This window comes from Macaca nemestrina, chromosome 6 (genome assembly GCF_043159975.1).
Source record: "Macaca nemestrina isolate mMacNem1 chromosome 6, mMacNem.hap1, whole genome shotgun sequence".
In the NCBI taxonomy this organism is placed as follows: domain Eukaryota; kingdom Metazoa; phylum Chordata; class Mammalia; order Primates; family Cercopithecidae; genus Macaca; species Macaca nemestrina.
In genome coordinates this window covers 66,156,398-66,180,640 of record NC_092130.1, presented here as the reverse complement: position 1 = coordinate 66,180,640, position 24,243 = coordinate 66,156,398, and the positions used below count along the sequence as shown (strand labels likewise).

General features: G+C 34.7%; 1 protein-coding gene across 5 annotated transcripts in view; it reads left to right on the top strand.

Moving 5' to 3' along the window:
• The window catches only part of LOC105499979 (potassium calcium-activated channel subfamily N member 2), a 420,672-nt gene that overhangs the window by 151,766 nt on the left and 244,663 nt on the right, over positions 1 to 24,243 (top strand). For 4 of the 5 annotated variants that reach the window (XM_071098593.1, XM_071098591.1, XM_071098590.1 and 1 more), the window contains one exon: positions 2,568 to 2,653. The exons of the other annotated variant lie outside the window; for it this stretch is intronic. The gene's annotated coding sequence lies outside the window, so the exon portion shown is untranslated. The remainder of the gene's footprint in view (positions 1 to 2,567; positions 2,654 to 24,243) is intronic. 5 annotated transcript variants of the gene reach the window in all.

Here is a 24,243-nt window from a genome sequence, read left to right as displayed (position 1 = left end):
GCATGTGTGCAAACAAGTGCAGGAACCAGAGCAAGTGCTTTTGGGAACTGGCAGGAACAAACTCCATTTACTTGGCTCACCATGCTCAACCCCTTGGGGGAGGGAGCAAGTAGGTAAGTGAGTATGGGATTCAGTCAGCTGCTTTTAGGCGCTGTTGCAGGAGTGAACTCTTTGCAGGCCCTGCAGCAGCATCCAGGTGGAGGTGCCTGTGACTCTTGAAGCCCCAGAGGGCATGTGTTACAGTGCTATTTTAGCTCTGCCATCCATGGATGGCTTATGTGTTAAAAGCTTAGTAGGCCCTTTGCCTTTTTGTGTGAGGTGGCTGCCATCTACCAGCAAGAACAAAGGGCCAGTGTGACAGCCTTTTGTATTTGCACTTGTGGCTCCCAAGCTCTTGTCTGGTATCCAGGAAAAATGAGGTCGCGCAAACAAATTGAAGGATGGTAAATACAGGGGATTTTATTGTCAATGAAAGTGGCTCTCAGCAGGAAGGGGAGCTGAAAAGGTTATAGGGTGGATAGGTAATCTTCCTCTGAAGTCCACCTGTCTCTGGCCAGATTCTTCTTCGAAGTTAAACTGTCAAGCTGTCCCTCTGAAGTCAAACTGCTTCTCTCCAACGTCCAGCTGTAATCTCATCTGAGATTGGGGTTTATATAGGCACTGAGTCTGGGGTTTATATAGGCACAGGATGGGGCAGGGAGGGGCCATAAGTGCTTTAGGAAGAGGTAACATTCAAGCAGGAAAACAGGGATATAAATACTCACTTTGGGCTGTGGTTGCAGGCTTTTTGGCTTGAGGGTGGGGTTTTGCCAGGGATCTGCCCTTTTCTGCCTAGAATTTCTCTGCTCTGTCCCTGTCACCTTCCTATCAGTTTTACTGCAAATCTAAAATTAATCTTTAAAGTCTATCAAAAATAATCAGAAAATAAAAATAATTGGGGTAGCATCTGTAGATAAACTGTATGTTAAGCATCAGCATACTTTCTCTGTGAGGGCCAAACAGTAAAAATTTTAGGCTTCGTGGGTCAAAAATTGTCTTTGTTGCATATTATTCTGTATTTCTTAAGCAATTGTTAAAAAATGTAAAAACAATTTTTAGTTCATAGACCTTAAGAAAAAAACTGGTAGCAGGTTGGATTAGGCCTACAGGTCACAGTTTGCTACTCTTTGGACTGTATAATTAGAAAAACTGGTCTTGTAAAACAAAGTTCTGAAAGCTAATGTTGCAAGCCAAACCTGTAACATATCTTAGGACCACTTCTTGGCTTAACAAATAATACATTAAAAATGTGTATTTGAAACTTCTAATTAAAATGGTATTGCCAATTGATACATTAATAAACACCTCCCTCAAAACTTCAAGATAGCAATGCTGGAAAAAATATTTAAAAATATATATTTAAAGTATCTAAATGCTACTTTACCATGGTACTGGGCAGGAGAGTGGAAAAAATCTAACCCAAGAAGATGAAAGCCAAATTTTATGAAATAGGGCCAATAAACTCAATAATCAAGTAAATTATCCAAAGAAATACAAATACTAAAGCAGTCTTTCAAAAAAGATTTGTAAAATAAGTATTTTTAAGATTCTAAAAGGGATACAAAAATGTTTTTAAAAAAGAAAAAGGAATTATGAAGTACCAACAGACAAATGAGACTCAACATCAGGATCAGCAGAAAAGGAGCCAATTAGAAATCCTGGCATTGAAAATTATGGTCATTTTAAAATTAACAAGTGAACATAGCTAAAGAGATAATAAATAGAAAGACACAGAGCAAAACACTGAGAGCTTATTTGGGAGGCTGAGGCAGGAGAATTGCTTGAACCCAGGAGGCAGAGGTTGCAGTCAGCCAAAATCGTGCCACTACACTCTAGCCTGGCTGACAGAGCTAGACTCCATCTCAAAAAAAAAAAAAAAAAAAAAAAAGTGAAAGTCAAGTTAAAGACCCAGATCAGAAGATAGATCGAGAACTTCCAACATATTCCTGATATATGTTCAAATAAGAAATGTAACAATGGAAAAGAGACAAGATTTGAAGAATTAATGATAATTTCTTCTGAATTGAAGGAAGACAAAGTCTCATACAGTGACCCAAGTAATAAATATGCTAGTAAAAATAAATTCAACACTGTATGCATTATAATATCACCACTACCCTATATGACACGTTTATGTGAAATAGAAAATAGTGCCCTCTGTCAGATGCTGTTCTTTAATCTCATAACTTGAGTGAGTGTCTCATGGCCTGGTTTTCAATCCCCACTTACTCGCTTAGCTGTATTCCTTTGTACAGGGCAAGAATTACACAAGTGCACATGGATAGGCCCTAGGTGCAAAGTGATAGAATCTAACTAGGAATTGTTTTAAAGATTTTCTACAAAGTAGCAATGATTAAGCTGACAGTAGATGTTTTTATTACTGACAATATATGCTAAGAGGTAACAGAATACAATTTTTAAGTGCTGAGGAAAAAACTCAACCTCAGATTATACAATACAAAGCTATTATTTAAAAGAGAGAATGAAACAAATTTTGAACAAAGACTAATATAATTTACCTCTTACAGATTCTTGCTGAGAGAACTACAAAAGGATGAACTCCAGCAAGAGGAAAAATGAATCTAAGGAATGGAATGGGATATAAGCAATAGCAGTGAGTAAAAATAGTAGTAAAATATGTACATTTAGTTCTAATATAAATCAGTGATTTTACTGAAAACAAGAGTTAGGTCAGTTGAATGTTTCAACTAAACTCTCTGCCTATGGTTAAACTATTTTCAGTTTAGTGATTCATTCTTTTTATGTATTACCTGCCTATTTCTCTCACTAGCCGACCACCACTACATTAATAAAACATAATAGGCACACAAAAAATATTTCTTCAGTGAATAAATATATTTTCATTTGAATTTTAAGAATAGTTTTTGATGTGAGATAGCATTTTGGTAAGATTAAGTATCAGAAAATATGCTGTAGTTTTAGCTCTACTTTTAATTAATCTTTGCTCTGCAACAAAATACTATAGCTTCTTTCGACCCTGTTTTCTCATTGAAACTGAGGATGACGAAATACACCTTACTACTTCACCAAGAAGTTGAGGTTAAAACAATAGTTAAAGTGCATGGCTGGATAATATGTTTGAGATTTATTTTTCTTTTATTTATATGCCTCATTGTCTAGTAGCCAGATAAACATTTAATGCTTCGGTGAAAGTATATCCAAAGCAGAATGCAAAAATAGTTTGCAAGGTCTCCTGTAGTCCTTTCAAAAAATTAAGCAAGGAGTAAAAAGGGGAGTAAATGAGGGAGACCAGAGAAAATCTAAGAACCTAGGCGGGGTCCTCTCAGCAGGAAGCTATAAGACCCTAGTAAACAATATTTGCATGGTATCGTTAGGCACATTGTACCAAAGGCGACCTCAAAAATATTTTTTTGATATGACTGTTGCCTAGAACTACCATACCAGAAGGGCTACATGGACAGGCAATGGGTATCAAAAAATTAAACTAAGTATTTGAGGGCCTTCCCCAAAATACTTTAGGGCTACATTTGATTCTGAGACCATGAAGTCATTAGGGGATTGATATGTGAATGACAGTGCTCAAGAATGGCAAACTGCATTTTTCATCTATCTCAGTGTGCAAATAAGTTGATTTGAAAATTTGTGAACTGTATTATATTATCGGATGGGAATGTCAATTCTTCCTCAATTAAGCTGTGGATTTGGCACAACTCCAGCCCAGGGAATCATATCCCATGTTTGTTTTTACCATAAGACAGTGATAAAAAAAGAAGCTGAATGAGACATTAATGTTAAAAGTCAGACTTTTGGTGAAAGGTGGTCTTGGTCTCTAAATAGGCATTCACTTGGTACTTCCTAATAAGTCAGCTGTTTAAGAAGTCCAGGTTCTGTGTATGTTGTGTTACCTTTTCATCTGGAGTTTTTGATTATTGAAACTGGTGGTGTGACTACTTGATGTGAGTGAGCGCCATAGAATGTATGTGTTTGGATTTAAATGCTTAATCTGAGGGCAGCAGATGAGTGCCATCTCTCATAATCTCTACTGAGGTCTCTTCTGCTTTCATGCTGTCCATCTTTCTGACTACTAACAGTCGGTAGCATTCATTGATTTTCTGCAAGACAAAATGTAAACCTAATACATATTATTTTGCGTGCTTGCACTACATGTTTAAAAGAAGATATATAATTTAGGTCAAGAGTTAAAGAAATATCAATACCTGGACACAAATATATGTCAATTGATAGCATCCATTGTTTGACACTAAAGGTCTGCATGGAAAAGTAACCCATAATTAATTAGTCTACTGGAATGAAAAGATTTCCAAAGACATACAGTGGGGATCCTGATTCTTTGCAGCTTCAGAAAAACTTGTTTGGAGAAAAATCTTTTGGACATGCTTATTTTCCCTTTCAAAGTCATCTTGAACTGCTTTGAAATTATGAGCAAGAAGGAGACCCATGTCTGTTTTTCTTTAGCCATATTTTAAAACATTTCAGTAAAATATATAAATAACAGATGGTGATCATTTTCACATTTAATAAAATTAATGGTTTTGACATTAAGACAGGAGTCTCCTTGGGAATGCAAAGACAGCCAAAATAGACAGGGAAGAGTATTTTTCAGAGTCCAGTTAGGCGATAGAAATCACAGCAATTGTTTTAACAAGAGAATTTTTTTTTTTTTTTTTTTTTTTTTTGATATGGAGTCTCACTCTGTCATCCAGGCTGGAGTGCAGTGGTGCTATCTTGGCTCACTGCAATCTCCGCCTCCCGGGTTCACACCATTCTCCTGCCTCAGCCTCTCCAGTAGCTGGGACTACAGGCACCCGCCACCACGCCTGGCTAATTTTTTTGTATTTTTTTTTTAAATAGAGACAGGGTTTCACCGTGTTAGCCAGGATGGTCTCAATCTCCTGACCTCGTGATCCGCCCGCCTCGGCCTCCCAAAGTGCTGGGATTACAGGCGTGAGCCACCACACCCGGCCTAACAAGAGAATTTAATACAAAGAATTGTCAGCCAGGAATTGACAACCTGAAAAAAGACAACACTACATTTTTCACAGAGCATCTATCTGTAAGGCTGGGGAATAAAAGGAAGAGGCTAGGGTTGGTTTTTAAAGTTTAGAAGCTTGGATGAAGGACTCAATGAGCTAAGACAAACTTCTGCGGAAGGGGTGTTGCTGAGTTGTGATGCTGCCTCAGGAATGCAACAAAAGGGCTGTGTGGGGCTAGGACCCAAACCTTTGAAGGAGGGGGCCCCATTTGGCAGCACCTGGGGTCTGTGAAGGGGGCAGAACAATGTTACTTCTATGGTTGTTGAAAAAAATGCAAACTAGAATCAGTTGTACTGTTGGAACAACTAGCTACTGCCAGGGTGAAACAGTGTTCAGTGATGCTGAGAACAGGAAACAAAACAGGAACAGGAAACAGCCTAAAAGGAAAGTATTCTTTCTCTCTCTTCTAGCATTTTAATATCTCTCTCTGGTGCCCCCTTTTGGTAGAACCTAGTAGTAATTCAGCTCATCACAGAACTGTGGTTTTGAGTTCCAGCCCAAAAGGTAAAATAAGGAAAAACTGGATTTGAATCTAAGAGACAGTAGCTTAACAATGAATATGGGGAAAAGCAAAATAAAACTTCCTTGTTTTGCTTGCCTTCTCTATTATTATTTCATCAGGGATATGTTCAATACTTTTGGTTTTCTATATTTTAGATAAAAGTAACCATTTTTTAGAAAATATTTTTTTCTTGCTGAATTAATGGAGTGTGAAAAGAAAGTAGTTGAATAAAGGTTGATAACTAAACATATGCATGTATTTTCCACAAGTCTTTTAAGATAGTTTAAATATTTTTTTAGATTCTAAGTCTTAATTATGTAATGAAAAATAATTCATGACAGGAATAATTAGGGAAAAGAACATGGATTTGCTTCATGCAGAAGAACACTATAGAAAAAGCACAGCACAAAAGAAAGCAGAATCCCACCAGAGGTGTGGGAGTGATCCCTGGGGAGCTCCAAGCTCAAAGTCAATGATTTCAAGGCAGGTGAGGTTTCTGGAACATTGGGCTCAGTAGTAGTGTAATTATTTTCTGAACGAGCCTGAGAACCAGTCAGCCTCCCTTTTCTTCTCCAACTGTGCTGAGCCATGGGCTGTCACAACCTGCCACCAAGATAAAGTGAAGAGTGTAGGCTTTGAAGCCTGATGAGTTAGCTCCTTAGAATGCTGTGACATCCAGGGTGTCTGTTCATGTCTTTTGCCCATTTTTTGATGGGGTTATTTGTTTTTTGCTTATTCAATTTTTTGAGTTTCTTGTAGATTCTAGATAGTAAAACTTTCTAATTCTAGATAGTAAAACAGTGATGCAAGAACACAAAGACGACCAGACAAGCAAGAATTGCCTGAGAAAATCTATCCCTATAAGGAAGAGTCATCAAATTCAACAAATAGAAGACTTTATACCTGAAAAGGTTATTTGACTAAATACAAAGTATTTTAAAAGCTTTAACTGATATTGAAGAAAGGATATAGTATCTATAAAAAGTAAGGCATTATGTTAAGAATGTAGGTAACTTTGTAATTTAAATATGGTGGTAGAAATGTGAAGATCTCATTAATTAATTTAAAGATCTAATTAATTTGCTTAAATCCAAAAATAGACACAACTGATGAGTAGCAAGTCAAAGGTTTCTCCACTATGGATAATAAGACAGATATTAAAAATGACAGAAAATTTATATTATATAGAAGAAGCATCAAGACTGTGCAGAGTATCTGTTTTCTAAGCATTGTAAGCACATAGAACAGAAAAAGGTGGAATAGAAGAAATAATCACAGCAGTTATTTACAAAATATTTTCAGAGTGAAATATGACACCAATTACAAGTCACGAGTGGATTAAGTAACAAAAGACACATATATTTGTTTGTTGTGTTCAATGATATATCTGTAGCACACAGAGCAGTGCTTGATACATAGTAGGTGCTCAATAAATATTTATCAAATGAATGAATTAGTCTAAGCATAAAAAGGCAAATTTTGAGAACACCAAGGATACAGAAAAAAATCCAAGTTATGTACAGAGGAAAAAAAAGAAATGAAAATCAAATTTTTGTAAGACTTACCAAAAAGAGATTCTAAGTGGGACAGAATTTCAGATTTTGAGGGAATTGATTTTGAACCTAAATCCTTATAGCCAGTTACATTAGCATTTAAGTATGAATATAGAGTAAGACTGAACAAACATGCCAAAACTCCGAAAGATAATCATCCACGTATTCTGTAAAATGAATATTTAAAGCTTGTCTTTCGGCAAAACAAAATGAATTGAAGAGGGATGTAGATTAGTGAGCAAATAAATCAATAAAGCATGTAGTGAAATTCATACAATTGTGGTTTATTGAAAACAAAGCACTACCTGGGACTAAAATCCCCAAAGATCTCACCAGAAGAAATAGTGAGTCAGGGGTTAGAGGAAGAGTAGAGTGAGTCATAGCAGGTCAAAAGAAGAGAAAGCATTCCTGTTTTCTTCAGTAGGTTAGTATACAAATTACATTTAATTTAAAAACTATATGTTTTAACCTAAAGGAATCCTTAGATTAAATGTTCTTAAAATGCAGAGCACATAGACTCCTTTTTCAATATTGAATCATATTATATGAGCATTTTTAGCATTGATAGATACTGGCAAATTCTCTGCAGTAATGTATATCAATTTATATTCTAACAATTTTTTTAAAGTGTTTATTTCCTATATCTTCACAACACTTGATATAATTAAGTTGCTTTTCCTCAATGCTATCATATTATGCATATGATTTTGCAACTTGCCATTTATTTTAATAATGTGTCATAACCATCACTTGAAGTCATAAAAAGAGAGATCTAATTCATTTTTTAAAATAGGTGCATAATGTTTTATAGTAGCTGTATTTATTCTGAATATGCCAATTTTATTGTTGTCACTATTGTTAATAATGAAAGTTATTAAGCAACTATCATGTAAAGAAATATTGGCCAGGCGCAGTGGCTCACGCATGTAATCTCAGCATTTTGGGAGGCCGAGGCGGGTAGTTCACAAGGTCAGGAGATCGAGACCATCCTGGCTAACACGGTGAAATCCCGTCTCTACTAAAAATACAAAAAATTTGCCGGGTGTGGTGGCGGGCGCCTGTAGTCCCAGCTACTCAGGAGGCTGAGGTAGGAGAATCGCTTGAACCGGGCAGGCGGGCCTTGCAGTGAGCTGAGATTGCGCCACTGTACTCCAGCCTGGGTGACGGAGAAGGACTCTGTCTCAAAAAAAAAAAAAAAAAAAAAAAAAAAAAAAAAAAAAAAAAAAAGAAAAGAAAAGAAATATTGGTGGGTCAAATAATAAATGAGTACCTAATTTTTGAGGACTACTCTTTGATTTCTTTCATATAGTGAATTAAATAACAAAATACTTCTGTGTCTTTTGATTAAGCTGTTTATTTTCTTGACCACTCAGTCCAAAAGACTGTTTTGTTTTAATTCACTCATAATTCTTATTACTGTCTGAAAAGTTTTGATCATTTATGTTTTTCTAGTATCTTACTTTGTTCACCTCTAGAATGTACACTCTTAGGTACATTGACCAACTTGCTCTATGCCCGATATTTATAGCAGTTAATAAGCAAATGAAAGAATGAAGGAATGAGTGAGTGTCAGTGTCTTCCTACCTACTTACTTGTGTTTTTGCTGTTCTTGCTACTAAAAATATAACCTGTCAAGTTGTATTTACTCTTCAACACCTACTTCCATTTCCTTTTTACTCATAAAGCATTCCTAGATCCGCTTGCTTAAAGAAGTGACTTTCTCCTTTACTCATGCCCTACAGTACCCAGTACTGTTGTACTCTTACTCTTACCCCATTCTGGCTTCCACCTTAAAAACATCATTAGTTTCCTACACAACTTGTTTTCTCAGTAGATTATAAATTCCTTGAGGACAGAGCTGATGTCTTTTCATTTTTCTGTCCTCCAGAGCACCATCATTGTGCCTTGCACTTGACAGAATTTTTAATTGAATTGAGTAATTACCATAAGTACCTTAATACTTTTCGTAGCAGGCTTAGTGGAAAAGTAATAAAATTTGAAATCAGAAAAAAAGTATGAAACTTAGTTATTTCACTCTTAGCTGTGTGATATTGTTTCTGAATTAAGCCCAGGTACCCTTTCCTCACCTGTAAAGAAGGATTATAATTCCTAAATAGCAACGTTGCAGTGAAGAGTAAACATGAAACATACATGTAAGGTAAACATGAAGAGAACATATGATGCATAGTTGTTGAAACATAGTAGGTGAATACATGTTGATTCATTCCTTCATTCAGTAAACATTTGAGTGCCTACTGTGTGCCAAACGATGATGATGATGATGATGATGAAAGAAGGAGATGATGACAATGAAGTTCCAAGCTTTAAATGAATCCCCATTGATGAACGCTTATAATTTGGGGAATGAAGAAAAACAATGACATAGATTTTCACTTAAGTGATTTGGTGTTCAGGTGTTAAAGAACAATAAAATTTCAGTCTTGAGATGTCATTTTAATTATTAGAATCAAATTCTCTTTCAACTGAAAAATTAGTATAAAATATAGACTCCCTTTTTAATATAAGTTTCAAAAGTGAAGAACATCTCATTTACTTTTGAGGTTCTGTTACATGAAATAAACAATCGATTGCATTGGGAGTTATACCTGATGTAAATGATGAGTTGATGGGTGCAGCACACCAACATGGCACAAGTATACATATGTAACAAACCTGCACGTTATGCACATATACCCTACAACTTAAAGTATAATAATAATAAATAAATTAAAAAAAACAGTATGTAGAGTAGAAAAGAAAGTCTTGAATATTACATTTATGAAAATAATAAAAGGAAACTAAGTTTCACAACTGCATTTCAAATTTTAAAATATTGTCAACCAAACAAATTTTAAAAGCAGACAGCTTAAAATATGTAACTTTAAACCATCTATCTAATTTTTTGAAATAAAATAGAGTTTTATTATGATGTAGCCTGCTTTTGGGAAAAATGCAGTAACATCAGTAATTGGGAAAAGTTGGAAAATTTTTATTGAAACACAGACTAAAATTGTGCCTGAAATTGCAGTTACACTAATTTCCTTTATGTTTCTCCATTTCCGGTATATAAGTTGAGCTTTCTCACTCAGCCCCTTACTTGGAAATTATGTGTTCATGATTTTCAGATTATGACTTCTTCATAATTTTATTAGAAGTTGAGAAAGTTCAGAGTGTTGTCAATCACATACATGATTCTTTAACAGTGACTTTTGGATTCTTATGATTGAAGGTTTGTATCATGTTTTTCTTTTACACATAAAATTTGTCATTTATCTTTTCTCTTTACAAGCGTTTTGCTTTCAAAAATAAAAGACAATTATAGCAATAAATTATTACTTTCATAGCATATTATCTAATGGCTCTACTATTTAAAAAACATTAGATTGTTTCTGAATGTAACAGTAAAATAGTTCAAAGAGAAATTAACTTAATTTGCTTATTTAAACAATTGCATTATTTAATTAATTAGGTTAAATTAAAGGATGGAAACAGTAAAGGTATAAAATTTATGATTGTACTAAAAATTAAAACAAATTTGATTCTTTTTCAGAACTTTAGGCAAAGATAGTTTCCATTCTATTACTCAGTGCTCAGTTTCATAGAGAGCTATATGATAATGATTTTTTCTGGATTTTAATTTCTGGAAAATGTTTCTAACTCCTGAATTACCAGCTTGTTCTCTTTTATTATCTAGTAAGGTCTCTGCTATTTTTTTTTAACATTTTCTTTTTTGCTTTTATTATCTAGGACCTCTCAATTTTTAACTTAGTATTCAGATACAAGAATTATATGTCCCCTGGCCTGGTTATTTTCTCCTTATTCCTAAAAGACTCTTACTTTTATCTTTATATTAACTATCTTGTATGCTCTTGTTTTTCATACATAAGTTCCTGAAATTCTTTCAAATGTTTGAAAATTCTAAAAGTTTTTCCTTAAAAGATTCTATTTGTGATTATTTGATATAGGACATATCAGAGTACCAGGTTCATATATACTTGCTTTATTTTAAAAATTAGATGTAAATATTAATATGTATTTAAAATATATGTGTATTATAGATGTATATTTCAAATACATATTAAAATTTACATACAATTTTTTAAAGAAAACAAAAGTAACCTTATTTTGTTCAGGTTTAATTTTTGGGAAGAGTCTAATTACTGTTGTGGTACTAATAAGAAAGACAAGCAACTGGACTTTTGAAAACATGGCAGTGTGGTGAAAATGGGACAAAGAGAAATAAATCTCCAGTTTAGAGCCAGAAACAAGAGTATGGAAGGAGAGGCTGAAAGAGAAACAAACCATAGAAATGGACTTAAGCCTGCACTAGATGCGTTGTACAGCTGGAACACACGTAACAGAAACCTTTCTTTTTTTTTGCTTGGGTTGAATGCCAGGTCTATTAGATAAATACTCCAAATTGTTCAAACAAATAGACCTAAAGGTGGAAAATGGCTCAAACACACAATAGAAGTTAAGGAGGTTGACCTATAACTAAGAGATTGTATTATTTCTTTTGAGATATATTAAAAATTAATTTTTTCCTTTAAATGTATTTATTTATAGCACAGGATTATAAAGGATAAGTTAGATTAAGGATAAGTATTAGATTATAAAGGATAAGCAGTATTCTTCATTTCTGAGATATTGACAATGATAGACCCATGGGGTAGTGATATTGTTATTTTAAAGTTGCCTGGGAAAGTTTTGATCTTTGATTTTAAGTGTGTTTACATGATGGTAGATGATATTATGATCATTTATGCTAATAGTGGTCACCATGGCCACATTTATTTATCTTTTACTTCTAAGATGTTTCTAACCCAAGTGTAAATTAAGTTTGCCAATGACAGTATGAAAACTGTGACAACCAATTAAGGGAAAATTTAGGCTGTGATGGGTGGCTGAATTTTATGTAATTAGGAAAGGTAAATCCTCCAAAACCATGTCCATCACTAGATGACTTAATTACTTCTGTCCTCTTCTTCAATTTCTATCTTCCCATAAAATGCCTTGTTTTTTTCTGTTAAAACCTTCTACTTGGCATTAGGCTGTTACAGGTAGAGAGATCTGTGGGATAATTGGATTGGAGGTTATTAGCATCTGACTTGGCAAAAATCAGTTTAAATGAATTCAAATTGTTGAATTCATTTTAAAAATACGCTTTTAATCTACTGATTTCTTTTTTTTCACTTTTGAGACCAGTATTGATATTCTCAAGATTAACTAATATTGCAAAAATTATGGGAATCCCAGTGTCCCTATCCCAGTGTGTGGGCCTGAGAATCTGTGACTTGGCTTTACTTTTATTGTTTTGAGCTGAAATAGAATGTAGCACATAGGAGTATGTTGGGGTCCGCATGTCTCCTAAACAAAGGAATGAACACACAAGACAACACAAGACAAGATAAACATGGCGGCTGCCTCGAATGGCACGCGCTGCTTTATTTTATACAGTCGTTTGTGGAATGTTGGCAAGTCACAAGACACATTGTTGTTTTTCTGACCTTTCCCTGACTTTCTGGATTTTCAAGATGTTTACACATAAACAAGCCCCTAGAGTCTGCTGTTAGCAGCTGGCTCCTTTGTCCTCCCTGTTTGCAGGGAAGGAATGCCCTGCTTTGTTTGCAAGAGCAGAATTTATCGGGAATGCCTTGTTCGCGAGCACGTAGTCCTCTACAGAGTAAATTATTCAGGTAAGAGGCTTCATTGAATAGAGGATTAATGGTCTTATCTGAAATAGAAACAGGATGAGAACACGTCATGAGTTCTATTTACTCCACAATTTATAACGTTAAATTTAATTCTAAATTAGTGTTATAAAATGTATAAAAATTAATGGTCCATCTTAAATCACATAGTATTTTTTTCTCTACCTTTCTAAATTATAAAAATAACATTAAAAAATAAAAATAAAATAGTCACTGGTAACCATCGGTAATATTTTAAGATTTGCTTATTGCCTTCCAGTCTGTCCACATGTACTCCAGCCTCATAACTTCCTCTTTACAAGCAGGTCTTTTTACATACTTATGAGAACACATACCCGTGTTCACGATAACAAGTACTTCGCAATGTATCAGGCTTAACCAAAAGTTTTTCCAAATCTTTCCTATTTTTATCTTTTGATGATCTCATTTGTTAAACTTTTAAATAAATAATCCCCATTGAATTGTCTTCTCTAGCTTAAAAAGTCTTGTTCTTTACCTTCGTGGTGTCAAAAAGTTTTGTCTCAAAGTCCAATCTCAATTTATTGATAATGATGGCATGGAACACTCTACTCAGAATTCTGGGTTTTCCTAAGAGCTTAGCAGTAAAGAGGTCTGTGATTGATTAGTGGTGCCGATCATAGAAGCAGGAGGGTGGTTTTGAAAGAAATAATGCTTAATGATTTTCAGAGGTAATTTTTTAATATTGTTTCTTGTTTTAACAGATACAAAAATAATTTAGTCTCTTGGATTTAAAAACTGCTTTTACTGCTTGCAACAGTCCTTTTATTAAAGTGATAAGCAACTTTGCATACTTGATTATATTTTCATCTTGGTCAATTGGATACCTCTTCATGTATATTAACATTCAAATAACATATTCTGATCACTTATATATATCTAAGGATGTATTTTGCCTTGATTCACCAAAAAAAAAAAAAAAAAAAAAAAACAGCTTTTGTTTTTTGTTTTTCAATAGGACCATAACACTGTCTCCTGATCATTTACATGTTTCTCCTTTGACTCTGTTTTATAATATGGTGAAAAAAGTCTGAAGCCAACTTAGTTTTGGTCTTTTGTGGGAACCCAATTTCTTTTTCCTGAACAGATATATACAAAATTGTTTTGCACTTTTATTCTTACAGTGAAAAAAAAAAAATCAGAATTTTCTCCATTGTTATAGTTCAAAAATTTACCAATGGAAATACTTTAATCAATGAAGATTAACCACAATGAGAACACAATGAGACTTCGCAATTTGCTCCAAAAATACTGAGTGTGCTTTATCTTTGATTGCTTTTGTTCTAATTCTTCTTATCTTTAAGAAAACTACTTGTTTCCATTTTTCTTCTCTGTTCCCCATCCTCTGCATCACTCATCTTCTTTTGCATTATTTTAGTTTTGTCCCATTCTTTTGAGTTCTGAGATGACACTTGAGCTTTTCTTTTATATATACTTCACTCATTTACTGTTCCTTAGAATCAACACTTCTTGCTATTGCCTTCAACATGAATTTTAACTTGGCTTTAGCTTTTTCTCTTTGTTTTTTTTGGTTAGCAGTTCATCCTTATATCATTCATTTGATTTTTTCCTCATCTAGTTATTATAACAGTCTCCTTTAATTTCATAGCAACCATATTGTTTGAACTTTATTGAGGATATCAAACTGTTCCTGGAAGATTTCTTCTGAATCCTACTCTAGATTATTTTCAGACATATCATTTATCTTCTGAATCTTAACCTTATTTGACAATATTTTTCATAAGTCGCGTGTATTTTTTTCTGTCTCTCATCCTCAAACAATGTAAGATCAGAATTTCCAATAAACGGAGAAGACTGACCTTGATCTTGCTCTTTGTCCACATGTGCGATGGTAAATTTTTCTTCTCAGATGCAGATTGGACTGAGACATGCATAGTTTCCTCTTAATTTTAAGATTCTGTTAGGATTTCATGTAGTATATTTTTCTTTGCTCATGTGCCATTTTTCTTTGTTCTCAAGGGCCTTGTTATCCCTGTTATATTGAACTAATGCAGTATATCCAGCAAAACATATTCCAAATGCATTGGGGTATTTCTTTATTCATAGATCCTTCACCCAATAAGACATTGTTTGGAAGAACACTGTTCCAAAAATACACTGTGCTACTTCCTTCATGGTTGTTGAGGATCTACATTCTCAGGTATATGTGTGTAAATGGGAGATGGGAAGTGGAGAAGAGGGGAGTGAGGCAGAGTGGCTAGGGACAGGATTCTGCTTACTCTTGCAGAAACATGTAGGGAGCAGAGCAGGATGGCTGCCAACCTAGTGAGTTGTGGGCCTCCCTGGAACTGACTTAGGGAGCAAAACCTGATCAAAGGGAGTGGCCTCCTTCACTCCTTTTGAAGACACACTTCATTTGGGTAAGCAGGTTCAATATGTTTTATGAGTTAGAGTTCAGAGAGGATTTTCTGTATCTATCTCCTTTAGCTCTCAGTAAATTAAAAATATTTATGTCCTGTTTTGGGGGCTATGGGAAACTGCTTTAACAGTTTCACAGTTATCCTCTCTGTGAACATGAATATTCTTTGGAAAGCTTTATTTTCTCATCTTCTCCCACATGAGAGCAAAGGAAGACATCTAGGAGGACATCAATTCAAAGTCACCTCTCTGAGCACCTCCGTGGCCTGAGGAAATTGTGCTTTCTCTTTCATAAACACATGATTAACCTAACTTGCATTTGAAGCAAAGTAGCACAGTCACTCTCCTGAGCGTGTTTATAAAATATGCAAATCCAACTTGTCCTTTGCTTCATTATTGCATCCATTATTTAGTTTCATTATGAAACATTTGAGGGTGAGAAAGGACAATTAATGCAATTAAGTTTCCATGGTTTAAAAATTCCCTAATTTTAGTAAATGTTTTAATGGAACTTTAGCGTTAAAATGATGAAATTCATCACCTTAATTATAACAGTGTCAAATAAAACAAAATAATAATTCTGAAAGCTCAGATATTCTATAAATGAACATTGATTCATAAATGGAAAGCCTATTATATAGTTTATACATCAGAAACCTATTTGTATAGTTTAGAACTATACATTAGTATTCATTTAGAAACTATACATTTAGACTACCAATGTGTATACGTGTGCTTTTGCTGTTTCTGAATGAACAGGTTTAAGAAAGGACATAGGAGTGAGGCTAAACTATTCATTTTTTAAAGGGGTTAAATCTAATACACAATGTAGCTTGCTTAAAACATCACTGAAGATACATCACAAAAATCTTCTTTTCCTTACTATGTACTTTGAGATTGAAATTCAGTCAACATTTTCCAAAAAGCAATTAATTCTCAGACTCTGTACTAATACTTTTATTTGTTTCCTAATGCTCACAGCTGATGAGGAAACTGAGTATGAAAATTGGCTGGATGATTTGCTGAAGATTACTCAGCTGGTTGGGGGAGAAAACTAGTCAGTGAAAGTTTGCTATGCTAGTTTTGAGGCTATGCAGTGATCAGTGAGAAGCATTTGAAGGCTGCATACTTTAAACCATTCTGGTTCCATTTTATCTTCCTCCTTGGGTGAGGAGTATGTGAGTATATGTATTGTATATGTATATTTTAACAGCCATACTTGAGTGTGTCATATATACTTTTCTCATCTTTAGGTTGTGGTAGTCCACTGTTATTCTTAAATTAGGCATCATTTACTATTTGCAGTCTTAGTTCTCCTAGAATAGTTCTTTGTCTATCTTTCCAAAAGCTACCTATGGTAGCAGATAATGGCTGGATTTCTCTTCAATATCCCAACCAAACATAGCTAAGTGTGTAGATGGTGTACTTATCGAAGGAAAATAAAACAAATTTTTCCTTCATTTTTTTTGTCCTAAAATTTATTTGGGTTTTTAAAGATTATGGTTTTTTTTTCGTTGGACCTCAGGCTTAGAATTCAATTACAATTCAGTTACAGTTAGAATTCAGTTACAATTCTAGGTTCAGATCACATGCTCACTGTTGGTCCACATATATCTGCTAAAATAATGAGTACTCATGAATCCAGAATCTAAAGTAGAAGCCGAGATCTTGGAACTAATGACTGACATTAGGCCATATGTATGCCCTTCGTGTGATTTTGCTGCCCCACTTCATCCAGGCCAGTATCATCCCAACTCTTGTGTTTATCATTAAAGTGTTTTTCTTTCTATTTGTGAAATATATATTTATTGCTTGTATATATGTGAAATATTTTTTCATTGCTTGTATAAGTATTATGTATATTACCTGTGTACATGTACACACACATGTATGCACATACTTGCTTTATTTGGTGTTTATGGAAAAGGATACTATGCTATATGTAATCTTTTGGGATTTAATTTTTTACAGTACTTTGCTAAGATTCATCATATTTTGCATGTTGCTAGTTTATTCAATTTAACTTTCAGTAAAATATATCACATCGTAGTCATCAAGTCTCCCAAGGAAAAACACTGTTCACAATAGGTTCTTTCTGTGGTGAACAGTGCTGCTAAAAATAGTCTTGAACATAAGTCTTGCTATACATGTGCAAGGGATTCTCTTGGGGATATATTTCTAAGAATGGAATTTCTGGATCATAGGAGCTATGTGATTGTTCAGCTCTTGAAAATAATACCAAACTGATTTCCAGTATGACAAGCCATTGTTGCCACACTTTCTCTCAAAAACTTCACTGTCTGGTAGATTCAAACTTCCATCTTCTGATGTGGGTTGTCAAAATTCTCTCTCTCACACACACACACACACACACACACACACACCCCACAGAAAAAAAAATGCCCTGTATTTGCTTTTTATGTGTGAAAAAGAACCTACCTAGGTAAGACATGTAAGCCCCTCGAACTTCCACAAACTGAGGGAGTTGACCTAGATTCGTACCTGTCAAGCCATGTCCTGCAAGTGGCTTTACTGTGTGTACCTATGCAATTGTGGACATTGGAGACTATTTGGTACCTGAAGGTGGAGATAAGGCAGGGGGCAGAGACAAGGCTGGAGCTTTAGCAGATCCCCCACCATGACTAAGAAAGCAGCTTCACTTTTATCTCCAATTTTTTTTTTTTTTTTTTAATTTCACCTGATGAAAATCTTCCTTTGAAAAACACAATCTAAAGTTTGAAACACACTGGCACAGGCGATCTTTCAGGTTCCTTACTGCCCTAATGTTTTATGATTATGCATTGTATTATTTAGGGTAATTAATGCTAACTGCAACTGATTAAAGCCCCAAATCTCAGTAACTTAATCAACAGAAATTTATTTCTAACTCATATATAGCCTGTGGGTTGGCAGAGGCTTTTCTCCATGAGGTGACTCAGGGAACTGAATCTTGTGATGCTGAGCTCTTGCCCCGAGGCCTTTTAGGTTGCAGCAGCATAGGAAGAGAGGGATGGAGGAAGCATATCAGCTTCTGACTTACTTAGCTCAGAAGTGACACTTGAGCTCGCAGCCCATTCATCAAACCAAGTCACGTGGCCTCGATTTCACTGCAAAGGAAGCTTAGTCATGTGGGGGAACACATTGAATATCTGGACTCAGTAAGTCTCTCTAGCACTTGTACCAAGTCCAAGAAACATAATTCAAATGCAGAAGGGCAGAGTGATCACAGTAAAGGTGAGATATAGTTAAATAGCAGAGACTTCATGAGAAATACTTTGCTATCATCTTGTAAGTTATTCTTTTCAAAAGATTTCCATTGTGGTCTTTTTGTTTATTTTTTGGAGAATATACACTATTTCCATGAAGACCTCTAATTCTCTTTCTTTTAGACTTAAAGGATAAATTACAAAAATTGGATTATTGTTGGGTGTGGTGGCTCATGCCTGTAATCCTAGCACTTTGGGAGGCCCAGGTGGGTGGATTGTCTGAGCTCAGGAGTTTGAGACCAGCTTGGCCAACATGGTGAAACACCATCTCTACTAAAATACAAAAAATTAGCCGGGCGTGGTGGCATGCACCTATAGTCCCAGCTACTTGGGAGACTGAGGCAGGAGAATCGCTTGAACCCACGAGGCAGAGGTTGCAGTGAGCCAAGATCACGGCACTGCTCTCCAGTCTGGGTGACAGAGTGAGGCTCCGTCTCTTAAAAAAAAAAAAAAAAAAGGATTATTGTTCTCTACTGTATTGAAATTTAATTTTCTAAAAAAACAATTTCTTGGATTCTACCATAGGGAGTTGGCATGGCAATTTATGTTAATTTAGAATGTAATTCCAATAACCTATGTCCTATCAGCCTGAGCAGTCTATCTCTTTTAACATAGATCAAAATGCAAGGGCTCTTTTCTCATAAAGCATGGACCTATTTTTTATGGTGTGCTGAGATGAACGAGAACAGAGTACAGTGTTCCTGATAATCTTCGATGTGATTTAATTGTATTTTTGAGCTTGATGATAATGTCTTTATCATCCAGTTACTGTTCTACATCTCATCTCCTGGTGGTACAGCATGCTCAGTGTGGTTTACTTTCTGAAACAACAACAGATTTAGTTTTTATGTTGATGAGGATAGGAAGAGGCCCAAAGATTGCATCAGAAGCAATTAAATCATTTTGGGAAGAGTTAGTGTGCTCTTAGGAGGGTAATTCTGGTGACTCAAAGTAACTGTAAGTGCATAATGGAAAGAAGCCCATGCCTGATGTGGGTGTGTAGCTTAATGGAGAATTGGGAAAATAGTCAGCTAGAGAAGCAAAGATAAAATTATAAACCCAGTGATGTAGGAAATAACTGACATCAGGGGATACATTTCAGCTGCCTGATAAAAAAGCCACCAAAGACTATGAGAAGGAAAAGAGGAAAAGTTAACTGATGTGAGGAATAGAGGCAAGAGAGGAGATGCTTATTGAAAAATTTAGAGAAATATATTTAGGAGCTAAATACTGGTATGAGATGTTTTTAAAAAATATTGCTTCTGCAAAGGAAAGTACTATTTTATTTCCTGACCTTATTTTAAAATGAAGCCTAACTGGGGCAAAGCAGATTTAGGGACAAAGAAAATGGAATAGGGCCATTTTGAGTCACCCTATCTTTCTCAGTTGGAGGAATACTTGAGAAAAGAGCAAATTAAGGTTCTTTTCTGTTTTCAACAATTTGAATCCTTTAGTTTTTTTGTCCTGTTGCTTCCAGCAGTTACTCACATCCATGTTTGAAAGGTGGTTCTTTGCAGTGTGAGCTAGTGAAGTAACTATCTAATGGTGGTTTCCCTGTGGGACTTAGCCCTTCCTTCTCCTTTATTTTACCAATCTTCTTGAGGAAACCTCCTGAGATCTTCATTTGATGTCATAGGTGTTAAAGCCTTTGAACTATCAGTTGAAAACACCAAATAACAAATAACCAAAAGATATATTTGAAAGGCAATTAGAATCTAAAAATTTTGAAGTATTAGATTGAGATTATTTTGTAACTGCATTCTAAGCATTAAAAAAGGCACTTCGTATATTATTGAAATAATCCAAGGAACAGAAAAAATTGAAACCTTCCCAGTTCATTTTAAGAAGGCAGCATAAGTTTAACATCAAAGCTGTGTACAGTATCCTCAAGAAAACTAAGGATCATTTTTACATATGAATATAGATATTAAAATTAAATAAAATGTTGGCTAATCCATGTTTTAAAATGATACTAACTTGTGATTAGGGGAAACTTACTCAGTTTACAAGGTTTAACACTATTAAATCACATGTAAAAGGTATTATACCAAAAAATTTGAATTATAATTATTATATTGTAAGATGTCAGATAAGCATTGGTAAAATTCATTTATTCCTCATAAAAGCTTATACAATAAAAACATATGGAAATTACTTAGACATGATAGGAAAACATATAAAAATCTACTGTTAATATTATATTTTTAAAAGAAAGCTCAAATTATATTTTTCTGTTTTTTTTGAGACAGAGTCTCACTCTTTTACTCAGGCTGGAGTTCAGTGGCATGATCTCAGCTCACTTCAACCTCCACTTCCTTGGTTCAAATAATTCTTGTGCCTTAGCCTCCTGGGTAGCTGGGATTACAGGTGCATGTCACCGTGCCCATCTAATTTTTGTATTTTTAGTAAAGATGGGGTTTCACCATGTTGTCCAGGCTGGTCTTGAACTCCTTGCCTCAAGCAATCCACTGCCTCATCCTCCCAAAGTGCTGGGATTACAGGTGTGAGTCACTGTGCCTGGCCTCAAATTATTTTCAATAATGTAATAAGTAATACAGAGATAGCTGCTTATCTCTGCTATTACTTAAGTAGTATTTTGAAGGTTTTAGTTAACATAATGAGGCAAAAATATTTTTATAGATCTTTGAAAAATTGATATAAATATGTGAAAAGAATTTAAAAAATTATCTACTAATAATGAAATTACACAAGAGGATTTATTAACTCTCAGGCAGATTAAGGAAATTGTTAAGATTACTGAATTAAAATATAAAAATTAATAGCTTTTGTGCTAACTAGCAATATCTAGTTAGTAAAGATTATTTGGAGTAAAAATCATTTGTATATGTGTCTATATGTATCCTGATCCAAAGAAAAATAAATTATAAACCACCTAGGTATAAGTACTTGATTATAAAAGGAAATTATGAAATATAACAAACATACTTGTATAAGACCCAAACAGTAAATATCTAGATAAAATAACTCTAATGTCACAAAAATAGCAATAATTCTGAGAACATTATGTAATTTAATGTAATGCCACTCAGCATTTCAATGGATTTCAATGGATTTGGAATAGGTAAAATTCATTTTAAATAACGAATATAGTAGGATAAATTTTGGAGAATAGCCAAAACATTTTGAATAAAATAGTGAAGATAGTTATGCCTTAACAAAAATTAAAATGTATATCAAGTTGCTATAATCAAAACATCATTCTGTTTTCAGGAGAATCTACATAAATGGACGGGTGAAGACTAAAATATACCAAAATGGAGTCAAGTATTAATATGTATGGGAAGTTAGTACATGGTAAGGATAAACTTTTAATTCAATGAATAAAGGACAATTTATTTAATAAAGTTTGCTGTCATGTGGAAAAGAAAAAGCTAAGAACCTTGTCTTTCACAATAGGCAAAAATGTAATCTATGTTAAATATTTAAGTGTAAAAAATAAAAATGTTAGAATAAAATTTACCAGAATATATATTTTTATATATATATGGAGTGTGAAGGACCACCAAAATTAGATCCTTGGAAGATTTATAGATATACATATTGGAGTATTAATCTTTTAAAGCATGCACAGCTATATAGAACCATGAAGTGTGGAGATTTTATTCATTTTTCAGGCTAAAGGGCCTCCCACAATTTAATGGATCAGCGTGTTCTTGTGCCTGTTTCTTAAGCCCCAGTTCCCACATGGTGAAATGGAGAGTGTCAGGTAACACATGCAAACACAGTAGGTTACGGAAGAGATGTCCTGAGCTTAGGGACCCTAAAATTTTTATAATGGACAATAAGCATGCCTGCCCATGCTTATTATTATTATTTAGAGGGAGGTACGATCTCTGCTTTCCATGGCTGCTCTCTATACAAACATCCTTGTAAAGATAGTGCAGGGCAAAGGCAGTCAGTGCCTCTGCTCAGTAGACATATGAAAGCCAAGACCCATGGAGAGCTGTCTTCAACAATAGCATAAACAAAATAAAAGGTAAAATAATGAACCTCATAAAAAGACTTGCAGCTCATATAATAGACAATGAGTTTGCATAGTTTTGACCCAGAAATCCTGTGTTGATAACATATCTGACAGGCATTAATCCAGTTCTCTATAAGTATTCATTTACAAGAATATTTATACAAACATTGTTTGTAGTGACACCAGTTGAGACACAACCTGAATGTCTACCAAAAGAATGGTTATATTAATTCAACTATTTCTTTCCTTAGTCCTTAGGAAGACCAGTGTTCTATCTATTTATTTTGAACTCATGTTGTGAGTAGGATAAAAGGAACTTCAGAGTAAATGTTAGAAAGAGTGGGAAGGAAGGAAGGAAGGAAGGAAGGAAGGAAGGAAGGAAGGAAGGAAGGAAGGAAGGAAGGAAGGAGGGAGGGAGGGAGGGAGGGAGGGAGGGAGGGAGGGAGGGAGGGAGGGAGGGAGGGAAGGAAGGAAGGAAGGAAGGAAATTGATCTCTAGGTATTGGTATACATTTTTGTGAACGTGGAGAAAGGAACAGAAAAGTATATTACTATTGGATTCCTTAGGGAGAATGCAATATAGGGAGGGTAGATTATTAACTTTCTAAAAATGTGGTTCATCTTTGTGTTGCTTCCCCTATTACAAATTAATAAAACAGAAAAAATAAAAATAAATTGGCCGTTCCTTTGGCAGTAAATGAGGCCCAATATGCCTTGTTTGGGACTCATTCATTCATCTATTTATTAAACAAATATTACTGAGTATTTTCTCAGTGTCAAATACTGGTTAGATGGGGAAAACACCAGTGAGCAAGATAAATTCTCTGCCATTGTGGAACTTATATTCTAGTGGGGATGTCAGAAAATATAAAAATAAACATATAATATGTCTTCATACAAAATTATTGGTACATAGTATATTTTATACTGCACAAAAAAGCCCTCTAAATCCAAGTTATTTAGATTGTGGCTTAGAAGAAAGTCATTTTAAGTTCTCAGAGTTAAGACGAAAGAAAAAGATGAATAAAAATCTACAATGACATTTGATCTCAACTAACCTGTGTAACACAGCAACTCACATATATGTTTACGGTAGTCTCCCCTTTTCCTCAGTTTTGCTTTCCTTAGTTTCAGTTACTCGTGGCCAGCTGAGGTCTGAAAATATGAAATGAAAATTTCCAGAAGTAAACAATTCATAAGTTTTAAATTTCATGTAATCCTGAGTAGTGTGATGAAATCTCGCAGTGTCTGGCCCCATCCTGCCCAGTACCTGAACCACCCCTTTGTCCAGCGTATCCACACTGTCTATGCTACTGGCCCATTAGTCACTTAGTCACTCAGTTATCAGATTAACTGTCATGGCTTGTGTTCAAGTCAACCTTATTGAAGTTAATAATGGCCCCAAAGTGCAAGAGTAGTGTTGCTGGCATATTGTTATCATTCTTCTATTTCATTATTAGTGACTGTTGTTAATCTCTTACTGTGCCTAATTTATAAGTTAAACTTTATCATAGGTATGTATAGGAAAAACATAGTATATACAAGGTTTGGTATGTAGTTTTAGGCATCCACTAGGGATTTTGGAATGTATTTCCCCCAGGATACGGGGCAACTACTGTACTTATGTTATAGAACACCAAAGCAGGTTTCACTTTGGGTAGGAATAAACAGGAGATGAGCAATCTTCCGTCCAATAGTCCTTTTCTGGTTCCATCCAGAGTCCTAAACCCCATTTTAACTACTGCAGATTACAAG